This window comes from Talpa europaea (assembly GCF_964194135.1).
Source record: "Talpa europaea genome assembly, chromosome: 8".
NCBI lineage: Eukaryota > Metazoa > Chordata > Mammalia > Eulipotyphla > Talpidae > Talpa > Talpa europaea.
The window spans coordinates 53,991,670-54,006,503 of NC_140075.1; the positions used below are offsets into that span (position 1 = coordinate 53,991,670).

Consider the following 14,834-nt stretch of genomic DNA (forward strand, 5'->3'; position numbering starts at 1 on the left):
GAGCAGATTCATCTCCTCCAGCTCATGCTCCATCTGGGGGAATATATTTACTGTGTGAGTGGTGGGTGGACTCGCAGACACCATGTACTTCATTTCCCTCTGGTTGTTTAGCTAAATGCGTAATACTGTTCCCTGGCCCAGGCTTGTGGGAACAGAAATCCTTTTGTTCTAAGTGCATCCCATTTACAACAGCCACTTGGATGGCAAACCCTACGCTCCAGATGTTTCTGGTTACCTGGTAACTGGCCTCACAGATGGTCAGTGCTGGGAGGGCGCCTGGAGGTTCCTTGGGCCAGCCTTGTCATGTACCAGTGAGCACTGGACGTCCAGAGCAGGGAGGCGCTGTGTCTGCTGTCTGAGAGCAGATCACTGGTGCTCGAGACTCCCAAGCCATGGAGGCAGAAAGCCTGAAGGCAGGGCCGGGGTTCAGCTTGGTTTTCTACGGACTGTCCAGAGAAGGAAGTGAGAGCAGCTAGCTCCTCAGTAGATGGGGCAAACGAAGGCCAGGGGCATGAAAGGTCATTGGCTGCTTGGGGAAGGAAGGAGGAAACTTGAAACTCTTGGACTGCCCTGGGGGAGGTCCTGAGACCAGGGGCCAGTGCAGACTGCCTTGGAAAGGGAAGACGTGGGTTTAATCCCCTTCCAGGCCAGCCACTTTGCCCCTTTCTTTAAAACCTGGACCTCGCATCTTAGGAAATCCATTGATCACTGATCATTCTTTTTATTGTAGTTTTGGTACACTTTAATTGCATTTGATCTTGGTCAACAGGACAGCTGGAAGGACAGTTACTATCTAAGGCTCCGAAGGTAGACATGACAAACCTGCAGAGAGCACTGGCCAGTTTCAGAGCTGGGACTCCAAGTCCAGTACTATTGGGAAGGGCTTGGAAGTTCAGAAAGCCCACTTCTGGGGGCAGGGCATCTCCTAGCAGGGGGAGAGGGGGAAAGAGCTGCCCTCCCCCAAGCCAGCTGGCCTGCTTCACAGGCCTCTTGCCCCCTCCTCTGTCCTCCTTTGCCCTTCCTCACCTGGTGCTCTCCCAGCACCCCTCCTCCCCCCAAGCCCACTTAAGCCCTTTGTTCCATTTCCCTCGCTCTTGGATTTATTTTCATTTCCAGAAATCAGATAGGGGCATCAGGGAGGGAGTTCCACTTGAGAAGCAGACAACTCAAGGGAACAAAGGAGAGACTATTCCTTTAGTGAGGCTTTCTCTCTCCCTCTCCATGGAAAATGTAATCTCCTCCAGCCAGCGCGAGTTTGGTGCCTAATGTGTTCAAGATGGGGCTGGGGAAATGCTGAGCACAGCAAGCCTGAGTGTTGGGGCTGGGGGCCCTGGGGCTGCTCTGGTTGTGGGGCAAGTGTGGAGGGAAAGCCTCCTGGGGACCTGCGGCAGTGGAGACGCAGCACCTGCTGGTTTTCCTGGGCTGGTTGGAGGGGCTTGTGATTCACATGCCGGGCAAGCCTGGACTCCTGGGAAAAATGAGGACTCTCTCCCCACCCCCGAGTTCATTAAGCCCTCATCAGAGATGGCAATCCTTTGTGTGTGTTTTGGACTAACATGTACCATGATGGTTAATTTTATGTGTCAACTTGACTAGGCCATGGGTGTCCAGACATTTGGACAAACATTATTCTGGGTCTATCTAAGATGGTGTTTTTAGATGAGATTAATATTTAAATCAATAGATTGAGTAAAAAAGATTGTCTTCTGCAATGTGGGTGGGCCTCATCCAATCAGTTGAAAGCTCTATAGATTAAAAAGCTTGAGTATCTCCTAAATAACAGCAATCCTTCCTAACTGACTGCTTGGCATTAGCTTTTTCCCCCTCTGGACTCAAGTTGAAACATCAGTTCTTCCTAAGACTCCAGCCTGTGGGCCTTCAGACTGGAACTGCCCTACTGACTCTTCTGAGTCTTCAGCTTGCTGACTCACCCTGCAGATCTGGGAACCTGCCAGCCTGCATAACCATGTAAACCAACTCCTTACAATAAATCTCTTTGTGTATGTGTGTGTGTGCACGCACGAAGGTGCGTGTATTTACATATGTGGGTGTGTGTGTATATATATATGAGTGTGTGTACACACACTCACATAATATATGTACACTCATATATACATACATACACATACATACATACATGTATATTTCACTCTGTTTCTTTGGATAACCCTGACTAATACAATAACTAATAAAATACAATAAGGGCTTTAAATACCTTATTCCGCAAAATGGTCCAACCACTACGGAAAGCTGTGTGGAGGACCCTCAAACTACTAAAAATGGAGCTACCATATGAGCCAGCAATTCCATTCCTAGGAATCTTCCCAAAGGTTATAAAAATATATAGCACTATTTATAATAGCTAAGCTGTGGAAACAACCTAAATGCCCAGAAACAGATGACCGGATCAAGCAGATGTAGTACATATACACAATGGAATACTACTTAACAATCAAAAAAGATAAACTCATGCCAGTCACAGCAACACGGATGGAGTTGGAAGGGATTATGCCGAGTGAAATAAGCCAGAAGGAAAGAGAAAAATATTGGATGGTTTCACTTGTAGAAGGAACATAGGGAAACTGAACATAGGATCAGGAAAAAAAAAAAGACAAATTTAGCAGGCAAACTATAAATCAGAGACATTCAGCTGAGCAGGAGGAGGGAGAGGGATCAAAACAGGGGAGGGAAGGGCACAGAAGACTGTGGTGATTGTTTATGAGTATCTTGGTGGTGGTGATTTTATGGGGATAAAACCTGAGAGGAGAAAGAACAATGATATAAAAACTATATAAAAAATTTTAAAAATTGGGCCTCCCCGGTGGCGCAGCAGTTGAGCACTGGGTTGTGAAGCTGCCTGCGGCCTCTGCGGCGCCGGTTCGATCCCCGGCTGCTCCCCGGCTGCTCCCCGGCTGCTCCCCGGCTACCAGAGGAGGGTCCCACATGGCGCGCAGACCTCTCCTGCCGCCCGCTGCTCCCCTCAGCAGTGTACTTCGGTCCTTCTGCCTGCTCTGCTCCCCGCTCTGGCTCTGGTGAATTCTCTCACTCTCCCGTGCTTCTGACTGTACCCAGTGCATGTATAAACAAAACACACAAATAAATAAATAAATAAATAAAACATGCCTCTATTAAAAAAAAAATTTTAAAAATTGTCTGGGGACTAGAACCAAGATGAAAACACATACATTGTGCAAAAATGAAAAATGATGCAAAAATATATAAAATTAAAAAAATAAATAAATAAAGAAAGAAAGAAAAAGAAACAGAAAAAAAATATTATTCCATGTTGCTGATGGAACATATCCTCTTTCATCCATTGAATCATAAGCATTCATTGAGCTTCTACTAACGTATTGGGTGCTGGGGGCACAGTGTTGGACCACACACTGGCCTGCCTTCAGGAGGCCTCCAGCTTAGTCAGGAGCCAGGCCTACAGGCCATCACTGCACAGCAGTGGCTCTCAAAGTGGTGTCCAGCCCGGAGGCATCAACCTCCCTTGGGAGCTGGTTAGAAAAACATCTTGGGCCCTCACCCCAGGCCAAGAGCATCAGAAATTGGAAGTGGGCTCAGCGTCTGTGTTTTAGTAAGTCCTCCAGGGGATGCTGGTGAACGCTGAAGTTTGTGAAGCTCTGCCTGTGTGAGCAATGCTTAAGTGGGGGATGCTGAGGTGTGGTGGTCAGTGCCTGTCACTGGACTCAAAACCCCAAAGCCAGCCTGGAAAAATCTACCCTGTTGGAATGGCTTCCTGGGCTTGTATTATCTGACTGCTGTGCTCTGTCTGTCCCATTTTTATCAGGGCTGCTAAGAACGTAACACAGGCCACCATTTATGACTCTGCTCCAAAGTCTTCCCCCACAAGGGCTTTCCTGACACCTGTCACTTGCTGCCTCACATCCTGCCTAGTCTTCCTCATCACTTTCTCAGCACTCTTTGATGCTGTCTTCTTTACAGACCTTTTATTGTCCTTACCTCCAAGTAGAATTTGAATGGCAAGGGAGGTAGGACCTTGAGGTCAGGTTTGCAGCCCTAGTCACCTCAGCACCCAGAACAGTGCCTGGCACAAAGCAGGTCCCCCAAACATCGTTGCTGAATGAATTAGGCAGTCACCTGATTTAGCGGGATGCGTATCATCGACAGCCTGCATTTGGCATCTACGGTCCTGCTTGTCTTCCAGTACCTGTTAGCCCTACTGGGGTAATAAAACAGACTCTAGCAGAGTAACCAGCAGATTCCACACCATGGTAGCCTGAAACAAGGTGAGGCCTGGCTTCATAGTCCTCACCTACCATATGGGACCTAATATACCTGAGTTGTTTACCTACAGTTTCAATGGATGGGCCCCAGATCTTGCTGGTCAGCAGAATCACTGGGGAGTTACAAATGTAGGTTCCTGGGCCTTACCTCCAGAAGGTTCTAATTTAGAGAGTTGGGGCTGGGGCCCAGAAATCTATTTTTAGAAGCTCTCAGATGTGTAGGCAGGACTGGAGGCCCGTGTGTGAATGATCTGCTGAGGAAGCAGTCATGAGCCCTCTGGACAAGTCAAAAGGCACACGTGCCCCAGGAATTTCCTCTGCATCTGGGGCTAGGACCCAGCAATCTCCCTGACTGTCTATGGACAGTCTAGGTTTGGGTTAGAAAACAATTTGTTTTGTTCCTTTTGATCACATGAAAATACCTAAGAAATATCTACTATAGTGCAAAAAAGTACAAACTTATTTTAAAAACACTTATTTTGAAAGTGTTGTTTAGATTGTAAAGTAACACATGCTTATTGTATCGTGACGTCCTGTAGAACTGTGCAGAGGAAAACAGGCAAGACCCCCCCCCCTTCTCAATTCTGTCCTTCAGACAACTTCCATGAGCAGCTAGAAGTGCAGATGATCTTCTGGATATTTATGCAGGAAATCAGAAAACAGAATCAGTCTACCCATGTGGTTCTGTAGTACACCCTTTCCACTAAATTACTTTATACCAAGACCCCCTTCCACGTCAGTGTTTATCAATGCCACACCTGGACCTGGTCACTGGGGCCCTTTTCTGGCTGTGCCCTTCCTATTGAGGGAGGAGACCTAGGGGTCAAGGGGACAGGCCACTTAGAGTCCATATACCCCCACTGTGGGTACCGGAGTTGCCATCATCTGTGCCCAAAAAGTCCAGGACAGCTCTTTCCAGGACCTGTCTAATAGTGGCTCTTCTCACTGATTGGGCTGGCCAAGGAGTGGATCTTTGCTGGGGGTGTGGACAGAGCTTGACTGGAGTGTCCACATGTGTGAGACCTCTCAGTTGCCAGGAGGGACCTGTAGGTGGGAAGAAAAAATGGTGGGCCGTGGGCCAGAGCCCCCATTTGCTTTCTTTAAAAAAAAAATTTATATTTATTTATGTACACAAGAACTAGGGCACAGGTGAGAGATGCAGGGGGTGAGAGGATTCACCAGAGACAGAGTGGGGAACAGAACAGGCAGATTGACCAAAATACTCTGCTGAGGGGAGCAGTGGGAGAGACAGGAGAGGTCTGCTGCACCAGTGGGTCACCTCCCTGGCCAGGGATTGAACTCGTGCTGCAGTGGCTGCAGATAGCTTCACTGTGCTTTGTCTCAACCACTTGGGCCACCAGGGAGGCCCCACATTTGCTTTCTTAACCCAAGCTCCTAGATGTTACGGGCGGACCTGGTGTAGCTGGATATTATAACTCTGTCTCATTCTTGACAGGCTGTGCAGTGTTATATTTTCGTTTTAGCCATTCTCTTCTTGATGGATATTTAAATAGTCTCAGCATCTTCCTATTAAGAGATGTTCAGGTGTTTTAAAAAATTTTCCTCTGTACCAGTCTTTTAGCAGCCCCAACACATCAACACGCCCCCTCGAATAAGTAGCAGCGCGAGCAGTGGGTAGAAAGGCCTAGCATGCGTCTGCGCAGGCTGGCCGCTAGTAGCCAGCCCCTGTCATCCTGGGCACAGAGCCTGCTGACAAGCATCATCACAGCTGTTGATTTCACAAGCTTGGCTCTCTGCTTTGTTCCTGGAAACTTTTGGGTCCACCTCAGCTTACATCCAAACAGCATTTTTCCTAAGCTTCAGAAGTGCTTACAACACAAGAAGGAAGAGCGAGGGAAGGTGACCGCAAAGGACATTCTCAGTTCTTTTGGAGGGAAAATAAGAACCTTATCCTCTGACTGTGAAGACTAAAAGTGACCAGCCTGTATTGGTTAGCTCAATGCCCCTTCCCTTCTCACACCCAATGCCAGCCTCATGGGGTCACTTGTCCTTTTCTCATCATACCTGGCACTCTCCTTCTTGCCTCTATAAGTGCAGCCCTCTGGAACAAACTCTTGAGGACCTATTCCATCTACCCTCGGTGTCTCTTCCTCCAGGAAGCCTTCCCTGATCTCACAGCTGAAGGTGCATGGTCTCAATTCCCATGATGCTTTGTTTGTACTTGTCTGTTTTTTCCTTTCCTTTTGAAAATTTGCTTCTAGATAGGGGAGAGAGGGGCATCCATCTTTAACCCCTCCTTTACCCCTCAATGCTGGTAAAAGTACCTTGTAGATCTCTTATAACATTATATGACCTAAAATAATAAAATTATTTTAGAAAACAGCAATGTTACATTTTTCAGTCTTTGCTTATGTAACAAAGATTGTCAAGATGATTCTATATTTTCTGAAGTCTTGTCTCTTTATAAATAAAGAGTTTATATATGTTAAAAAAAAGGACCTTGAAGGCAGTTAAGACTCAATAATTAGTGAATGAATAAACAAATGGACAGATGGAAAAGGCTGCTCATTTTGTAAAGATAAAATGAGTCTTCACTCTGCTTTTTGGGGTGTCTGAGAGCAGAGTTGGGCTGAACTCTGCTGGGTCCCATCTGCATTTTGACCACCAACCTTGGGGTACCATTGGCTTGGCCCTCCCCAGGAACGTGGCTTGTGGTCTGGTCTCCCCAGAAAGGATAAGCACACAGTGTAACTATGCCCCCTTTTCTTTTCAATAGGCCTGACTTGTTTTTCTAAGTCATGCTGGGAATTTTGTCTTGTTTTGTTTTGCCCCTAGTTTTATAACAACCCTTTTCTCTGAAAATGAAATATAAACACAGCAGTAGTTTGGGAAGATGTTTCTCAGTGGAATGTGTAGTTTTAATTTCTGGGTATGTGCCAAGCTGACAGCTCCTCAGAGCTCGCTTGGTATCAAGGAAGGGGCCTTAGAACTCCTGCTCTACCCATGGGCAGGCGGGTTTCCTCCAGTCCACCTTAGATGGCCACACTTTATATGTGACCAGCACACAGCCAACAGCTCCTGTCACTGCACCAGAGGCCAGGGGAGTGGGGTGGGGGGAGAAGGGGAGGAACCAACGGATAAGAAGAGCTTTTCCTATTTGACAGCAGAGGAAAGCAAGGCCCATATTCTTCAGGAAGAGACCAATGCATGTTTCACCAGCTATTCCCAGGGTCCAAAGCTCTTGCTTCATGGACTTTAGTGATATGGAAAAGTCAGAGAAGGACCAGAGGTGAAAGGACAGACCTGTTGACAAGCTTATGGTTAGCTCTGATCTAACGCCCAGATGAGATAAGTGACCTGGGGTGAGCACTTGACCTCACTGGCCTCAGTTTCCTTATTTGGGTAAAAGGAGAGGCTCAGATAAGTTCAGCTCAGGAAATAGTTACTGAGCACCTCCAGTGTGCCAAGCACAGTGGCCTTAAAGAAGAGTGAAGCATGACCCACAACCTCAGTTTGTGGGGGCCAAGAAATCTATACCTGAAGAGTTCAGGATGGAGGGTGATGTTATGACAGAGGAAGGACATGCCCTCGGCCCTGTGGGGAGCCTTTCCTGAGCAGGGACTCCTGGAAGAAGCCTTGCGGGGTGGACAGATATGGTCCGGGTGAGGAATGGGCTAAGGCCATGGAGAGGGATGACTCCTCTCTCTGTCCTGATGGTGCTTGTGTGTGTGACTCTAACACAGCTTTCATGCTGAAGGCTGGACCTGGGATGGAATCAGAGGGACAGACCAGTCTCTGCCTTGTGGGGTATGTGAGGGTCAGCCTCACCCCAGGTTCACACCTTCCAGCCCTTCCCATCTTCTTGCCCTGCCTCCCTGACATTCCAGATCCTCTGCAGAGAATTCAACCCTAGTGGCCCTAGTGGAGACAGATGGTTATGCCCCCAGGGATTGACAGGCATCTCATTGTCCACTGGGTCAGGCTACCTGACCTGCTTTTAGGGTCTCTACATCCTTGCCTTTGGTCACCTGGTTGGGTTTAGGCATCAAGGGTCACTCTCAGTGTAAGCTTGGAAAGTACCGTGAGCACTCACAGACCCCTTCAAAAGGACTAGGTCTATGGTTCTAGAACCTGAAGTTGTTAAAAAATATACCTCCAGAGATTCTGATTTTGTAACTCTGGGATTGGGATCAGGAATTTTTTTTTAAAAAAGACTTTCACAGGTGATTCTGTTCTGTTTAGCTTTGGGAACCCCTGGATTATCAGGTGATTACCAACCTTTAAAACCAAGGAAAACAGATTACAGGGAATTTGGGCAAGATGCCTAATCAAGAAATAAACACAACTCTGCATTCTTCTACTTTCAAAGCACTTTAGATGAACAAGAATGCATGCTTGGATGAGTGTTTGGGGGTGTTTATTATGTGTGAGGGGTTGTGCTGGGTGCTTCCTCTGACATCAGATTAATTCTCACAACAACCCTGGGAGAGACAGCAGTCCCTCTTTGAAACTGAGGGACCCGCCACCCAGAGAAGCTGGTGACCCACCCAAGTCACCTAGATGACTAAGGGGCCTCACTGCCTCGGTGCTCTCCCCATGTCTGGGGGAGGACCGGGAGAGGAAAGAAGGTGCATAGGAGCTGGCCCTGCATCCTACCGGGAGGCCCTGAGTTGCATCAGGGAATCATTGACCATGCAGAATCCTTTGAAGCTCTTTCCGTCTGGTTCAAGGCTCTGATGGATTTCCCTCCTCGCCCTTCTGGATGGTGGTGAGTAATGGCTCTTCTTACAGCATTATTCTTATTTTGAGAAGCCATAAAGAAACAAAGAGGCTATGTAGACTGTCATTACAGTTTTGGAAATGTCCTCATGCTCGGGTTACAAAATCATTGGTTTAGTGGTTGGGAAGAGGCAGAGGGGAGGGGGTAGGGAGGACCTCCTGCCGCAGGGCCAGCCACCTGGGGGTGGGCCAGGCCACCGTCTGCCACCCACCTGCCAGCCCCAGGAAACTCCAACCTCTCCCATATGAGTCACTGTCCCCAGGCCCTTTATAAGAACATCCAGTTTTGAGCTCCTCTGAGATATAAGTTGGTTCCCACCATTCTCTCCTCCTGAGGGTCTGTACCAAGCACGGGAGATCCAAAGACAAAGAAAAGGCAAGCCCTACCCTGGGGGCGCCCAGCGCTCCCCCTCTCTTAGCTCTGTATTCCGCATCTTCTCCCCCACACCTCCCCCTTCCCCATTTTAGTTTCCATTTATCTTAATTGGCTTTTTCTGCATCTCTCTCTCTCCATGTCTCTCTGCATTACTGACTCAGGCTGACTCATCACAGCTAAACCAGGAAGAAATGATTCACAAAGTAGAGTGGGGAGGATCTAGGAATTCTACGGAAAATGACAGAAACCTTGCCCAGATGGTCTCATAACGAGCATCGCCATGGTCCGTGTGTTGCTGCTGTGCAGAAGAGAAGAGATATTTAAAAGGTCTGGAATTCCGGGGAGCTGTTGATTGTTCGTGAAGGTGTCAGGGACAGTTGGAAGGGGGTATTCTACACAGGCCTGGAGAAAATAGGGTTAGGTGAAGTAGCGACTGGTCACAATTCAGATGAGCGGGGAAAAAGCAAGTCGAGGGCATTGATTTGTTTTTCTAATTGCACCTAACCTGGAAACATATTTGTTCACTTTGTGGTTTTCCATGAAGAGTTCTAGTCTTCACATTTTATAGCCTGAGTGGAAGCACATGCAGCCCTGGGTGAGTGACATCTCTGGGAAGCTGGCCGGATGGAGGAGGCGCCTCCTCCTGCTGTCTTCACTCCCTCCTCTGCTGCCCATTATGGCAGTTGCACATAAAATACCTCAAAGCGGTTAAAAACTGTGTCTTGAAGAGTCAAACCTATGACATTGTAGAAAGTCATTCTCAAGAGGAAGTGGATTTCAGCAATAGTTTATTGCCCACTTCACATGAGGATCGCCCCTTCCCTATCCTGTGGTAGGCCTAGGAAGGATCTTGGGGTCACAGAACCAGCGGTGGTGGCTGCAGAGAAGGGAGAGAGGCGGAAGAGCCCGCTGGCTGCTGCAGGAGGTGGGGGCAGGGGAGAAGATGCTGAATTGGCAAATCCTTCTGGCTTCCTTGAACTGCCCAAATTAAATTTATTTATTTATTTTCTTGGGGGTTAGTAACCAGGAGACTTTCCTTTCAGTGTTTCCACTGCTGAGATGGTGCGTCTTTCCCCCAAAGCATGCAATGCTTGGCCTCTTGCCTCTCTGAGCTCAGCACTAAGAACATTCTCTAGTCCCCAGGACTGTCCTTAGCTCTGTCTCTGGTTGAATCATTTGTGTGTGTCAGAGGTACCTAGTCCCTCAGTGACATGCTCTTTATGTTCTGGGGCTCTTCTGGGTTGGCTTGGCAGTAAAAAAAAAAGGTGGGGAGAGAGGATGAGGGCTCAAAAAAAATGAAGAGAAATCACCTGGAGATGCCAGGAGCTTGGGTGCCCTTTGCAGGCTGAACTAAAATGCATGCACCCCCAGAAATTCTCGCTGCAGGCTTTCCTGGCTGCTCCCCATGCTGCTTTGTGTTTTTGAGGGTCTGAAGGAGCCCCAGCTCCTGTCTGTGAGGATGACTGTCTGGATCCCACTCCCCCTGGCCTCTGTGGCTCACTCTTCTTGTGCCTGTGCTGCCTGCCAGGGTCTGTTGGGCGTCTTGGCCCGGGGCCCTGGGTCAGCGTTTCCCCACAAACACAGTTTTTCCTCTTCCTCCCCCTCTCGTGCAGGGGTTGGTTTCATCCCATCCTGGGCTTTGCTTTTGTAGAGATTTATTCTTTAACCAGAATGAGTCATGGTGCCGGATTTTATTTGTTCCAAGAGAAAATAGTAGAGGGCATTTATATGCTGTGGTGTTGGGAGCCTACCCTGGAGGCCGAGCCAGGAAAAGCGCTTAGGACGTTCCCCAGCGAGGTCTCTACAGCAGCCGTGGCTGAGGCTGCCGCAAGCCTGACAAGCGCAGCCACCGAGGAGGAAGGCAGGACTGGGTAAGATCTGTCATCTTGCCCAAACAAGTCCCAGGGGTCCTTTTCCTCGAAACCTCTCCCTGACGCCACAGCCTTTCTTGGGGGATAGGCCAGTGTGGGGAGCTAACTTATCCAGTGTCTGCCTGTGGTAGACACTTCACACGGCCTCTGTTATTGCTTCCTCATAAGCGCCTTTGCACATCACATCACTAAGCCCGCTTTACAAATGAAGAAAGTGGGGGCTTCTACATGGATGTGACGGGTTCAGGTGGCCAAGGCTTGGGAAGTGGCTGGGCAGGGGAGGGGCCCAGGATGTGGGGTTCTGGTGTCCAGACTTCTCCTGCAGTAAGGAGTCAGTCAAGGTGCCTTCATTTTATCTGTTGAGGCAGAAGATCTGTTGTCACCAGCCTGAGGTGCAGGGAAGCCTCCAGGCCTGCATCTGTCAGAGTACAGTCCCCAGACCAGCAGAACTGGCACCACCAGGAAACTTGTTAGAATAACGAATACTTGGGGCCTCCAGGCCTGCTGAGTCAGAAACCCTGGAGGTGGTGCCCCACAATGTCAGTCAACAAGCTTCCGGGGCATTCTGATGCGTGTGAGGGGGGAGGCCTGCTCTCAAGTCGTACCCACAGATGCTTCGCCAAGGTCGCCATGTGCCCGTGTAAGGCCTTGCTCTGTGCACGTGAATGTCATGCATTCTCTTACACCTCAATGGCTCTGGGCCTAGTAGAGGTTTCCCCAGTGCTGCAACCTCCACAGCTAGGTCCCTTCAGGAGCTTCGGGGAGCTTTAGCAGCTTCAGGCACCTGTGGCTGCTGCTGCTTCTCCACTGGCTGATCAGGCCTCATAGGCAGCACCCTTTCACCCTCCCCCGCTATCTCACGATTCTCCCCTGCTCTGCCCTCTGGACATCACACCCCCTTCTGTTCTTACCTTTGATTGGTCTCTCTCCTCCCCATGCAACCCATAAGCACCCCAGGGTTTTGCCCCAGACCCCCTTCCTTCTCTCTGAACCCTCCCTTATGAATGTAGTTCTCCAATGCACTTGAGTCTCCACCTGATCTCCCTGATAGCCAGAGGTCCCTGTCCCCGCTGCAGTGGCCCTCTGCATCCGGATACCCCTCAAATACTTCAAACACATGCATCCAAAGCTTAGCTCACCCCTTCCTCCAGAGTCTGTGCCCTATTGCTGGATTTTGCTTTTCTGTTTTTCACTATCTCCCAGTCCAGCAAGAAGTATCCTCAATCATCCTGTTTTGTCTCTGACCTCTTCTCCTTTTGTACTTGTCCAAGCTCACTCTACTCTAGCCACTCATTGTTTCTTGAAAATTCTAAGCTTCTTTATACCACAGGGCCCTTGCACTTGCTGTTACCTCTTCCTGGAATTCTCTTCTCAGGGGCCTATGACTGTCTCACTGTCTCCCTTTCCTTGGTGTCTCTGATCGCTGGCACCCTCGCATTGAGGACTTCCTGGACAGCCTGTACAGGGTAGCAGCTTGCACCCTCACCTACTACTCCTAAGCCCTCTTACCCTGCTTGATTTTCCTCCTTTGCATATATCACCATCTGGCAGGCAATGAAGAAACTAATATGTCTTGCTATACTAGAAGAAAAGCTCCATCAGGGTAAGGACTTTGCAATTTTGCTCACCATTGAATTATTAGGACTTAGCACAAGCTTTCAAGAATGAATGAATGAATGAAATGTTGACACTCATAAAGCAGGCCCCCTCATTAATCCCCACCCCTAGGATCTGCCACTCACCGAAACTTCTACAGCCTTCCATCAGACTCCCCCCTCCAAGTTTTCCTCTTTTAATTGCATTCTCCATATGGTAGCCAAATTGATCACCTACAAATGACAGCCCTACTGTAAATGTCTAAAAACCATTCTGCTCCCCTGGCTCCCCATTAACTCTCAGATACAATCCCTTCCCTCTGGTACTTTAGAGCCTCGTGGTATGCTCCCCACATTCCCAGTCATTGGCCTCATGGCTTTGCTGCTGCACCGTCTCCTCCAGCCACTCAAGACAGTGCCCTTCCTCAAAACCTGGCTTCTTCTTTTCACCTCTGTACTCTTACCCACATTGTTCCCTCCATCTGTTATACTCTCCTCAACCGTGTCCATTCTGCGCGTGGAAATCTCACCTATCTGGAAGCCCATCCCTTCACAACTCTCGCAGCCACCCAGTCCTGCTGAGTTAGGGGTCCACTCCCCTCTTGTGAACTCCTGTGATCCTTTGGGTGACCTTTCTTGGTATTTACCATTTGGGGAGCATATGCCTGCCCTTTCTTCCCAGCTGGCTCGGTGCTGTTCTTCTGGTGTGCTGTGTTGCTGGTGCTGGGCCTAGGGATGCCACAGCGTGGCTCTCACGGGGCCAGCAGTGTAGCTTGTGGGGAGGGACACCATGGAGAAGGAGTAAAGTTTCCCGACCAGCACTGGGGCTGTGGCTGCTTCTGTTCCGTGTCCCCTTGGGCCTAAGAAGATCTGGGCCCCAGATCTGGCTCAGGAGATTGCTAGCTATGTCATCTCAGAGTCCTGGTTGCCTGACCTGTAAAATGGGAACAAGTTACCCACATTCCTGACACTGTACCTCAGGCACTTCACCATGGCCTCTGTTCTTCAAGCTCAGAGTCCCAAAGGGGTCTTTTGTGGAGCCCTTGGGTGCTGTCAGGCTCCTCACTGCCAAGACCTTGGAGGGCAGGAGGCAAAGACTGCCTGGTGGAGAGTTGAGCTCCTTTCTCTAGAGGGGAGAGCTTTGATGACAAATTGAAAACTTGTGGGGTCCAGCTCTTTTTTTTCTCAACACCAGGAGGCTTTCTGCTCCAGGGGAGCAAAGGCTCAGAGATGTCTTCACCAACCCTAATGGGAGCTTCTGGGGCAGCAAATGGTCTGAAAAACTAACTGACTTAATGATTTCAATGTATGTGCATTAGAGTCATGTGGGATGAATTTCTCTGAAAATACATAAGTGCTTAGAAATCAGGGGCAGAGAATACTCAGTCCAAGAGGAATTTGTTTTCTCTTTTCCTTTCTGTGTGTCTGTGAGTGTTGTTATTATTGCTAAAACCAAGGCGTGTGGAAAACTGTTCAAGATGTCTGAATCAGTGGGATAGTGTCAGCTTTGCCTGCACTGGGGTTACATTGATTTGGGGGCACAATGGGCAGAAGGTGAAGGGTTAATAAAACAAAGTAGCAGCTGTACCAGGTCATTCCCACACCCACCAGCTGTTTACCAGGGTCTGGTGCCTTTAATGTTCAAGGAGGCTGGTAGCCTGGTAAATGGGGACCAGACCCAACCAGTGTGGGGACTGCTAGTGGGTCCTACACTAGGCAGCGTTGGGAGTGGATTTTTGGGCAGGGGCTGGGAAGTGATGTTTCCCATTGACACCCCCCTCCCCTAATGGAGACGGTGGTTCTCAGAAACCCCAGTGTTCCTGCTAGGGTCTTCTGGTGAGCTCTTTAAAACACAGATTCACTGACCCCAGTGCAGGCCTATGAGATGCTGACCAAGGTGTGTCAGTTCTGTCTTAGAGGCTGGAATCCGGGTCCACACCCAGCAGGCATGCAGAGCCTGGGTTAGAGGGAGCCTCTCAACCAAATTGTCAGAGCTTAA

At 49.0% G+C, this 14,834-nt stretch overlaps 1 protein-coding gene across 1 annotated transcript in view; it reads right to left on the reverse strand.

The window, feature by feature from the left end:
• Positions 1-14,834, reverse strand: part of ITGA11 (integrin subunit alpha 11) — a gene marked incomplete at its 3' end in the record, with an annotated part of 113,347 nt that overhangs the window by 63,109 nt on the left and 35,404 nt on the right. The window lies entirely within an intron of this gene.